Below are 11030 nucleotides of genomic sequence, written 5' to 3'. Positions count from 1 at the left end.
TCACAGTGGCATTAGGGTTTCAACATGTGGAATCTGGGGGATATATTCAGTCCACTGCAGTGGCCCTGCTATTTGGTTTTTATTATCCAAATAGAGAGGTAAGGCAGATGTGTAAGTTGAAAATTCCTCTCAAAACACAATAAGTGCTGCTATATAAATCTAAAGGGTACCATGGGGACACAGAAGGTGAAGGACAGAACATAATGAGAACTCAAATGGGTCTTGAAGGATGAGTTCTGATGGCAAGAAAGTGAGCCATGCAAGAATTTCACAGGTCAGAAATGGGGAAGGTGCCAAGATGGTGGAGTAGAGACTCACAGCTTGCCCTCTCCCACAAATACACCAAGAATTACATCTACAAACCCACTGATTCACAGAGAACATCTACAGATCTCTGGCAGTGTGTCTCTTGCTTTGAAATACAGGAGGATTCTAAAAAAAATCTGATAAGCGAAAAAAAGAAAAAAAAACTGATGCAGGATCTGTCCTACAGGGAGGGAGCAGCAAAGTAAGAAAGGCACCCTCATGCTGGGATGCCCCTCTCCAGCCAGGCGGCCAGCAGGGACAGAAGCAGAGCTTCCGAGTCTCAGAGGAGAAAGTAGCAGCTGCTTGGCAGAAGGAACTAAGAGAAACTGGCATGGAGGGTCCCTGCCATCCCCAGCCCTAGACATGAGCCAGCAGGGACAACCTGGGACTGGCTGCTAGAGATCAGTTATGAGACCTGGGAGACGGCTGGAGCCCACAGCACAGAGGCAGCCTCCAGGGACTGGAAGGTGCTGTGAGCTCTGGCTGGTGGTGTATCTGGAACAGCCTGGGACCCCCATAAAAAAGCACCACTGTTAGTGTGCATGGGTTGGGTGCACAACATAGCTGCACCATAGCTGCTGTCCACACTTGGCTTCATTGTTGGTGTGTTCTCATGTGAAGACAGGTGGGGCTTGGTCATAGCCATCGTTGCTGAGTGGAGGCATGGCTGAAAGCTGAATCCATACTCAGCTTCCCTGCAGTTTTACAGGCAGGACTGAGATTTGCTTACAGCCCCAGAAGAGTGGGTGGATTTGCTCCACTAGTACCTTTGTGAACCTGTATTTCTGGGATGAACAGTCAGAGAGCTGAGTTCTGGCACATGGCAGGGGCAAGTAGGTTTTTTCACAACCGGCCAGCATACCATATAGTAGGGGGGCATGGGGTTGGGATCTGTGCTGACCCTGTGGTGCACCACAGATTCAGGTGTGTGACTGCATGCTCACTATTGTGGGTCCTAGCATCTGACATTGGCAGATCTACACTTGTGGTTCCAGGGGCCCAGAATATTGGGGACACAGAGTGGGTAGCTGACCTCCCCACAGCTAAGGTAGGGACAAAGGCAGCATCAGCAAATAGTACTATGTAACCCCACATAACAAGTGACAGACAACACCAAAGAGGGCACTTCCCAGTGGACAACTCTTGCAGAGTTATACTCAGTGACTCTTCTTCTCAGCTGAAGGACTCCAACCCTGCCTACCATGCACCACAACTCAGAAATGGGTCTAGAAACCTCTATTCCAGCAACAGAGGAGCAGACCCAGCCATGGGTCTGTCATGGCTGTGACAACCACAGAATAATAAAGGAGGACCCACTCAGCAACAACAAACAGGGCAGGCTCTGATCACAACAACTACACAGCCAATCAAAGTGATAACAGCCAATACACATAGAAGAAAGACAGGGCAACCATCCATAATAAGAACAGCCTTTGAAACAAAACTATTAGATGAACACAGTCTAACAGAAATGCTCCCACTTTAAATACAAGCAATCAACAATAACAACAACAAAATCCTTCAAGACAACAGTATATAAATGATGCTCTTAAATCCATAAAACTAGAGAAATATAAATAAAATGAAGAAACAGAGGAATCACTCCCGATTAAAAGACAAAGAGAAGTCCCTTGAAAGAACAAACAATGAGATAGACCTCAACAATCTTCTAGATCATGACTTCAAAAAGAGGATGATAAAAGCACTGAAGGAAATAAGAGAGACTATGAATAGAGACAGAGAATACTATAAAAAGGTAATAGAAATTATAAAGAGGAGGCAATTAAAAATAGAAAATTCATTTGCTGAGATAACAGTCAAGCTATAGGCAGTCAAAAGCAGACTAGATAATGCAGAGTAACAAATAACTGACTTAGAAGACAGGATAACAGAGGTCACTCAATCAGAACAGCAGACAGAAAAGCAAATAAAAACCAATGAAAGCAATATAAGGGACCTATGGGATAATATAATGTATGCCAACATATGCACAATAGGGGTCCCAGAAGGAAAGGAAAGAGAAAAGGGGATTGAAAAGGTATTTGAAGAAATGATGACTGAAAACTTTCCAAACCTAAAGAAGGAAACAGATATCCAAGTACAGGAGGCACAGTGGGGCCCAAACAAGAAGAACTCAAACAGACCTACGCCAAGACATATCATAATTAAGATGGCCAAAATTAAAGATAAAGAAGGATTCTAAAGGCAGCAAGAGAAAAACAAAGACTTAGTTACAAGGGAACTCCCATAAGGCTTTCAGCTGATTTCTCTACACAACAATGCTGGCCAGAAGGGAGTGGAAAGATATATTCAAAGTCCTGAAAGAGAAAAAGCTGCAACCTAGGGTACTTTATCCAGCAAGACTATACTTTAGAGTAGAAGGAGAGACACAGAATTTCACAGACAAGCAAAAACTAAAATAACTCAGCAATACTAAACCTATCCTAAAAGAAATATTGAAAAGAAGCAGGAAGATATAGAAACAAGAAAACCATAATTGGAAATGTGATAACTACAATTAGTTGCAAGAGAAAAAACATGAAGATATTATATAAAAAATGAAAATAACAAAAGGTGGCAGAAAGGAGCAAGAATTAATAGATTTTTCTCTCTCTCTCTCTTCTTTCTTTCCCTTTGTTCATTTTATGATGTATTTGAGCCTAAATGACTATCATTCTAAAGCAAACAGATATAGTAATGGGTTAATATACTTCAAAAAACAGGATAAACACAAATAAAAAGCACACAGTAGAGTCACAAAAACCAAAAGAAAATCAAACTAATACAAAAGAAAATTATCAAACCACAAAAAGAAACACAAAAAGGAAAACAAAGGAACAAAGAAGAAATACCAAATCAACTGGAAAACAAGGATCAAAATGAGTATAAATACATATCTATCAATAATTATTATAAATGTCAATGGAATAAATGCTACACTCAAAAGACATAAAGTGGCATATTGGATAATAAAACAAAAGTCTACAATATGCTGCCTATAAGAAACCCACTTTAGAGTGAAGGACACACATAGATTGAAAGTGAGAGGATGGAAAAAGATGTTTCATGCAAATGGAAATGACAAGAAAGCGAGTGTAGCAATACTCATATCAGACAAAATAGACTTTAAAACAAAAACCATAAAGAAAGATAAAAAAGGATATTACATAATGATCAAAGGAGCAATACAAGATGAGGCTATTACACTTATTAACAAATATGCACCCAATATAGGAGCACCTAAATATATACAGCAAATACTAACAGACAGAAAGGGAGAAATTGATGGGAATACAATAATATTAGAAGACTCTAACACTCTGCTAACATCATTGAATAGGTCTTCCAGACAGAAAATCAGTAAGGTAATGGAAATACTAAATGACACAATAGAATAGTGTGATTGGTTGATATTCTTAGGACTTTATATCCACAAAAAGCAGAATATACATCTGTTCAAGTGCTCATGGAACATTCTCTAGGATAGACCACATACTCAGGCACAAAAGAAGCCTCAACAAATTTAAGAGGATAGAAAGTATTTCAAGTATCTTCTCTGACCACAATGGCATGAAACTAGAAATCAACCACAGAAGAACAAATTTTAAAAAATAACAGCATGGGACTAAACAACATGCTACTAAAAAAAAACAATGGGTCAAAGATGAAATCAAAGATGAAATTAAAAAATACCTTGAGACAAATGACAATGAAAACACAGCCACACAAAATCTATGGAATGCAGCAAAAGTAGTCCTAAGAGGGAAGTTCATAGCGATACAGGCCTGCCTCAAAAAAGAAGAACAATCTCAAATAAACACCTAACCTATCACCTAAAATAATTAGAAAAAGAAGAACAAACAAAACCTAAAGTCAGCAGAAGGAAAGAAATAAGAAAGATCAGGGAGGAAATAAATAAAAAGAGATTTAAAAAAATAGAAAAAAATCAATCAAACCAGGAGCTGGTCTTCTGAAAGAATAAGCAAAATTGACAAACCTCTGGCCAGGCTCACCAAGAAGAAAAGAGAGAGCACACAAATAAACAAAATAAGAAATGAAAAGGGAGAAATTACAACCTACACCACAAAAATATAAAAAACCATAACAGAATACTATGAACAACTATATGGCAATAAATTGGACAACTTAGAAGAAATGGATAACTCTCTAGAAACATACAGTCCACCAAAACTGAATCAAGGAGAAATAGATCATTTGAACAGACCAACCACTACAAGTGAAATAGACTCAGCAATAAAAAAACTTCCCTGCAAACAAAAGTCCAGGATGAGAAGGCTTCACTGGGGAATTCTATCAACCATACAAAGAAGAGCTCACATCAATCCTTCTCAAGCTCTTCCAAAAGATCGAAGAGGGGAGAGTACTCTCAAACTCATTCTATGAAACCACCATCACCCTGATAATGAAGTCAGACAAAGACAATACAAAAAAAGAAAGCTACAAGCCAATATTGTTGATGAACATAGATGCAAAAATCCTCAACAAAGTGTTAGAAAACAGAATCCAGCAGCACATAAAAAGATTATACACCATGATCAAATTGGGTTCATTCCAGGGACACAAGAATGGTTCACCATACACAAATCAATCAACGTGATACACCACATCAACAAGAGAAAGGACAAAAATCATATGATCATCTCAATAGATGCAGAAAAAGCATTTGATAAAATTCAACACCCATTTATGATAAACACTTCAACTAAACTGGGTATAGAGGGAATATATCTCAACATAATGAAAGCTATTTATGACAAACCTACAGCCAACATAATACTTAGTGATAAAAAGTTAAAAGCCTTCCTCCTAAAATCTGGAACAAGGCAAGGATGCCCACTCTCACATTTCTATTCAATATAGTATTAGAATTCCTAGCCATAGCAATTAGACAAGAAAAATACATTAAAGGGATCCAAATTGGAAGAGAAGAGGTAAAATTGTCACTATATGCAGATGACATGATACTATATATAGAAAACCCTAAAGGTGCCACACAAAAACTACTAGAGCTAATAAAAGAATTCAACAAGGTAGCAGGATACAAGATTAACAGACAGAAATCAGTGGCATTTCTTTACAATAACAATAAAATATCATTAAATAAAGTAAATGAACAATCCTTTTTAAAATTCCATCCAAAAAATCCCAAAATACTTAGGAAGAAATCTGACCAAAGAAGTGAAAGACTTATATGTGGAGAACTACAAAACATTGACTAAGGAAATTAAAGATGACTTAAGAATGGAAAGATGTCTCATGTTCTTGAATTGGAAGAATTAATATTGTTAAAATGGCCATACTACCCAAAGCAATCTACAGATTTCATGTGATTTCTATCAAAATACCCAGGACATTTTTACAGAACTAGAGCAAATAATCCTAAAATTTATAAGGAATCACAAAAGACCCAGAATTGCCAAAGCAATACTGAAGAAAAAGAATGAAACTGGAGGAATAACCCTCCTAGACTATAGAAAATGCTACAGAGCTACAGTAATCAAAATAGCATGGTATTAGTACAAAAACAGACATATGGATCAATGGAACAGAATAGAGAGCCCAGAAATAAACCCACAAACTTTTGGTCAGTTAATCTTTGACAAAGGAGGCAAGAACATACAATGGAGTAAAGACAGTCTCTTCAGCAAATGGTATTGGGACAACTGGACAGCTGCTGGTAAATCAATGAAGTTAGAATACTCTCTCACACCATACACAAAAATAAACTCAAAATGGCTTAAACACTTAAACATAAGACAAGACACTATAAATCTCTTAGAAGAAAACAGGCAAAACATTATCAGAGAAATCTTAGCAATGTTCTCCTATGGCAGTCTACCCAGGCAATAGAAATAAGATCAAAAACAAACAAATTGTACCTAATTAATCTTATAAGCTTTTGTGCAGCATAGGAAACCATAAGCAAAACAAAAAGACAACTTATGAAATGGGAGAAATATTTGCAAAAATGAGACTGACAGGGGCTTAATTTCCAGAATATATAAACAGCTCACACAACTAAATAAGGGAAAGACAAACAACCCAATCCAAAAATGGGCAGAAGACCTAAACAAGCAGTTCTCCAATGAAGACATACAAATGGACAATAGGCACATGAAAAAATGTTCAGTGTCACTAATTATCAGAGAAATGCAAATCAAAAACTACAATGAGGTGTCACCTCACACCAGTCAGAATGGCCATCATTCAAAAGTTCACAAACAAGTGCTGGAGAAAAGGGAACCCTCCTATGCTGTTGGTGGGAAGGTAGTTTGGTGTAGCTGTTATGGAAAACAGTATGGAGATTCATCAAAATACTAAAAATAGACTTACCATATGATACAGCAATCCCACTCCTGGGCATATATCCAGAGGGAACCTTTATTCAGAAAGATACATGCACCCCAATGTTCATAGCAGCACTATATACAATAGCCAAGATGTGGAAACAACCTAAATGCCCATCAACAGATGACTGGATAAAGGAGTTGTGGTATATTTACACAATGGAATACTACTCAGCCATAAAAAAGAATAAAACAACGTTATTTGCAGCAACATGGATGGTCCTGGATGTCAACATGGATGTCATTCTAAGTGAAGTAAACCAGAAAGAGAAAGAAAAATATCGTATGATAGCACTTGTATGTGGAATCTAATAAAAAACAAAAGACAAAAAACACATGAACTTATTTATAAAACAGAAACAGACACACTGACATAGAAACCAAACTTACAGTAGGGGGGAAATGGGTGGGAAGGGATAAATTGGGGGTTAGAAATTTGAAGATACTAACTAATATACATAAAAAAGATAAGCAGCAAGTTCATGCTGTACAGCACAGGGAACTATATTCAATATCTTGTAGTAACTTATGGTGAAAAAGAATATGAAAATAGATACATGCATGTTCATGTATGACTGAAGAATCATGCTGTACACCAAAAATTGACATAACAATGTAAACTGACTATACTTCAATTAAAAAAATATATATATTCACACATCAGAAACAGAAATTCAGGGGTGCAAAATAAAGCAGGGTGCTTTGCTGAAAACTCAGATCATATATTTGGCAATAGATGGAACAGTGAGAGAATATTAAACACATCTACAGCATGGGGAGACATAGAAGGTTCTGTAATAGAAAGATGGCTTCAGTGTTACACTTTAATGCAGCTATGCCTTTTGAAATGTATAGGACTGTTTGTACTTCCAGAAATTGCTGTAGTATTTTGTGTTACTTTAACTTGTTATTTTAAGTTTTCTACCACTTTTTGGTCTGCCAGTTAGGATGTCTGACTCTAGCCACAATGAAATCTAACTTTATATTAAAATTCTATTTCTAGTCTACTAAATGCTAGGAAACTAAATCACCAAGATTGTTAGAATTGTATTTAAATAAGCATATACAGACTATGATAAATTAACTGAAATGTAATATTTCTCTAGATTGTTTATTATTTCACTTAGTGAACAGAAAGGATCCACCTTTAAACGAATGGGTTTTGACTCCAACAAAAATTAAGATTTCTAAAGGAAACTTTTGATTAAAAATAGTGGAATTGACTATGAATATCTTTTCTTCCTACCCAACTCTCATTAAAAATGACAGCCAAGGAATTTTAAAAAACAAATTAATCAACAAGGTCAAAGAGATGGAGAGACAATTTTCTATAAACACTTTAAGCAAATTTTTGGAAGATGAGAAATGGATGGAGGAGTGGCAATTACCTTGTCAGAAAGAAGAAAAGAGAAAGCCAGTTGTTTGTAGACAAGTGGGAACAGTGCAGCTTCAGCCTGAAGAAACTGAGTGGTTCAGGGTTTATAGCAATGAAAATTCCAAAAGGAAGGTGAGCTTAAGCCTATTGTGGAAAAGGGCACCTGTTGGAAGTCTACCCGTAGCACAACTGAGCCCAAGTATCTTCTCCTCATGAATGCACCCACGCAACTACCTTTCTTTGCTTCAGGGGAGAAAGCTGGAGATTTACTCTTGAGAAATGAACTTGGCACCAGCCTCCAGGAAATGCAGAGTGAAGTAAGGGTAAAGTAAAAGTCTGTGTGTCTTACTGTGGACTCTCCAATCCCTCATCCCCACCCAGCTTCCAGAATCCTTTTACCCATGCATGAGCACACACACACACACACACACAGACACCCTGTGGCAGGAGACCTAGTTTACCCTCTAAGCAATCCAGAGAAAAGACCTATGGATAATAACATCTGGGGATTCTCCAGTGAATCTGTGATTCACTTCCTGATTACCCTGTGGTGAAGATTCCCCATCCGTGATCTTAATGCCCCCAGTCATGATGCCTCACCCCTGAATACAGATGGAAAGGTTTTTTTCCTCCTGACACCAAATACATGGTGTCTTTTCCCAATACCATTTCTCCAACACTCTGACACCAAGTGGGTGTCCAACAATTCAGTTCAGTTCTGGCACTATCTATCTGGAATTCATCTCAAATTCCACAAATTAAAGGGCTCACTCACACAAGACTTCCCCACTTTAGAGACCAATCACACCTCCCTCTCAGGCCACCCATACTTCTGACCCATCAGCTATAAACTAACTGTTCTCATAAACTCACTCCTTGGGTCGGACACTTTACTGGAACAACTCACAAAACTCAAGAAAGCATTTTACTTACTATTACTTGTTACTATAGAGGAGGGGACTCAGCACAACCGGATGGAAGAGTGCACAGTGCAAAGTATGGGGAGAAGGTCCCAGAGCTTCCATGCCTCCTGGACACACCACCCTCCCAGCACTTTCATGTGCTCACCTACTGAGAAGCTCTCTGAACCCTGTGGTTTAGGAGTTTTTATGGACATTTCATTATAATAGACATGATTGATTAATCATTGGCCATTGGTGATTGAATTCAATTTCCAGCCCCTCTCTTTTCCCCCGAGGTCAGGGAGTAGAGTTAAGAGTCCCAACCCTCTCAAGGCTGCAACTTCCTGGGGAACAGCTAGCATTCTGAAGCTATCTAAGATATCTCATTTCAAAGAGAAAAAGCAATGGAATAGAATTAGTGTAGGAATGAATAAAAATTGAAAATATGATTAATATTCTCAAATGAAAAGAAAGATTTCATCCAAAAGAGCAGGTTGCTATGAAAAATAAACAGTTATAGTAAAAAAAAAAAAAAAAAAAAAAAAAGGAGCTCTTGAAATAAAAAATAGGGTTGCAAAAAATTTTTAGTTTAACAAAAAGTTAGGAAAATTCCCGGAGAGAAGAGGCAAAGATCAAGGAAACAGAAACTAAGATAAGAAAGAAAAGGAAATTAGAGGATTAATCCAATATCTACCAATAGGAGCTGCAAAAAGAGAGAACAAGAAAAAAAGAGAAGAGAGAAAATTGTCGAAGAAACAATACAAGATAATTTCCCAGCACAGAAAGACACAGGCTTCCACTGAAAGGGTTCTCTGAGGATTCTAGACAATAAAGGATGAAAATTTTACATCAAAGTGCACAAGTGAGAAATTCTGAATTTTAGGGTGAAAAAAGAAGGTCCTAAAAGTTTCCAGGAATTAAAAACAGATTTTACAGAAAAGAAGGGGAACTAGTGAGAAGATTCCAGGACACTGAGTTATGTCATGCTTTTGCAATCCTGAGACAGAATGCGTTTCAACGTGGTCCAGCCTCGGGGGTGTCACACGGGCTTGGAAGGCGGCCCCGCACTTGATTTAATACTGTGGTCACCATTTTTTTAATCTTAATAATTTTATATTTGAGTTTGCGTTTTGTGATGAAGGCTGTTGGACTGTGGTGCATATGCGGTGCTGCCTCCTGTCACCTCTCCCCCTTGGTGTGGGTCCTGGGCTGCCTGCTTCTTGAGCCCCACCAAGAGACGACCACACTCACCCCTCACATATCCCCAGGCCTGAGGGAGTGTGACATTAAAACAGCAAATAAAAAACACTGTGAGAGGTTGAAAGAGAAAGGTCATGAAAGAAAGGAAAAGGCCTTTTTCCTGCTTTTTGGGGAAAAAAAAGGCCTCACATTTTCATTTTGCACTGGGGCCCTATGAATTATGTAGCCAGCCCTGGTTTCAATTTAGAGACTGCTTGAGAAGTAAGAATTTTTTTTTTTGTACCTCAAAAGCTCAACTGTGAATATCACCAAAGATGAAAAGAGCAGGTACTCCTAACATTGGCTGATTTTATAAGAATTTTGGGATGGCTCCAATGTGGACCCCATCTTAGGTTTGAAAATTCCTAGTTCCAATGTGTCTTTTCTGAGCCACACCCTAAGTACAGAATTAGAGGGCTGACACTGGACATTGGATTCACAGCCAGACGGCCACACTTTCTGACCAAAAAAAAAAGAGTTTCAGACAGAACTAGATTCTCCCAAGGGAATCCATGAGTGAATTTGTGGGGGTTAGTGGAGTTTTTGCCATACGAATAGAGGCATTTATATCTGGAGAATTTTTTTGAGGTCTTCTAAATTCAAGTGAAGGGAAAAAGCATCACAAGGAGAATGAGACTCTGAAAATGGCTACAAAGGATGAGGAGGACTTACTTCTCTGGGGGTGTTTAAGAGGAAAAGAGATTTCTGCTCATCTGGACGGGCATAGTTGGCTCCAGAGGCAAAGGGCGGGAGGAGGTGGGAGACTCAGACAGACTCTCTGGGCTCCCCCACCTCCTGAGCCTCCGATTTTCATTTTCTTAGACACCAAGGTCATTGCCA

Source organism: Camelus bactrianus, chromosome 19 (assembly GCF_048773025.1).
Source record: "Camelus bactrianus isolate YW-2024 breed Bactrian camel chromosome 19, ASM4877302v1, whole genome shotgun sequence".
In the NCBI taxonomy this organism is placed as follows: Eukaryota; Metazoa; Chordata; class Mammalia; order Artiodactyla; family Camelidae; genus Camelus; species Camelus bactrianus.
The sequence above is the reverse complement of the archived record's forward strand: the minus strand, read 5'-3'. Positions refer to the sequence as shown.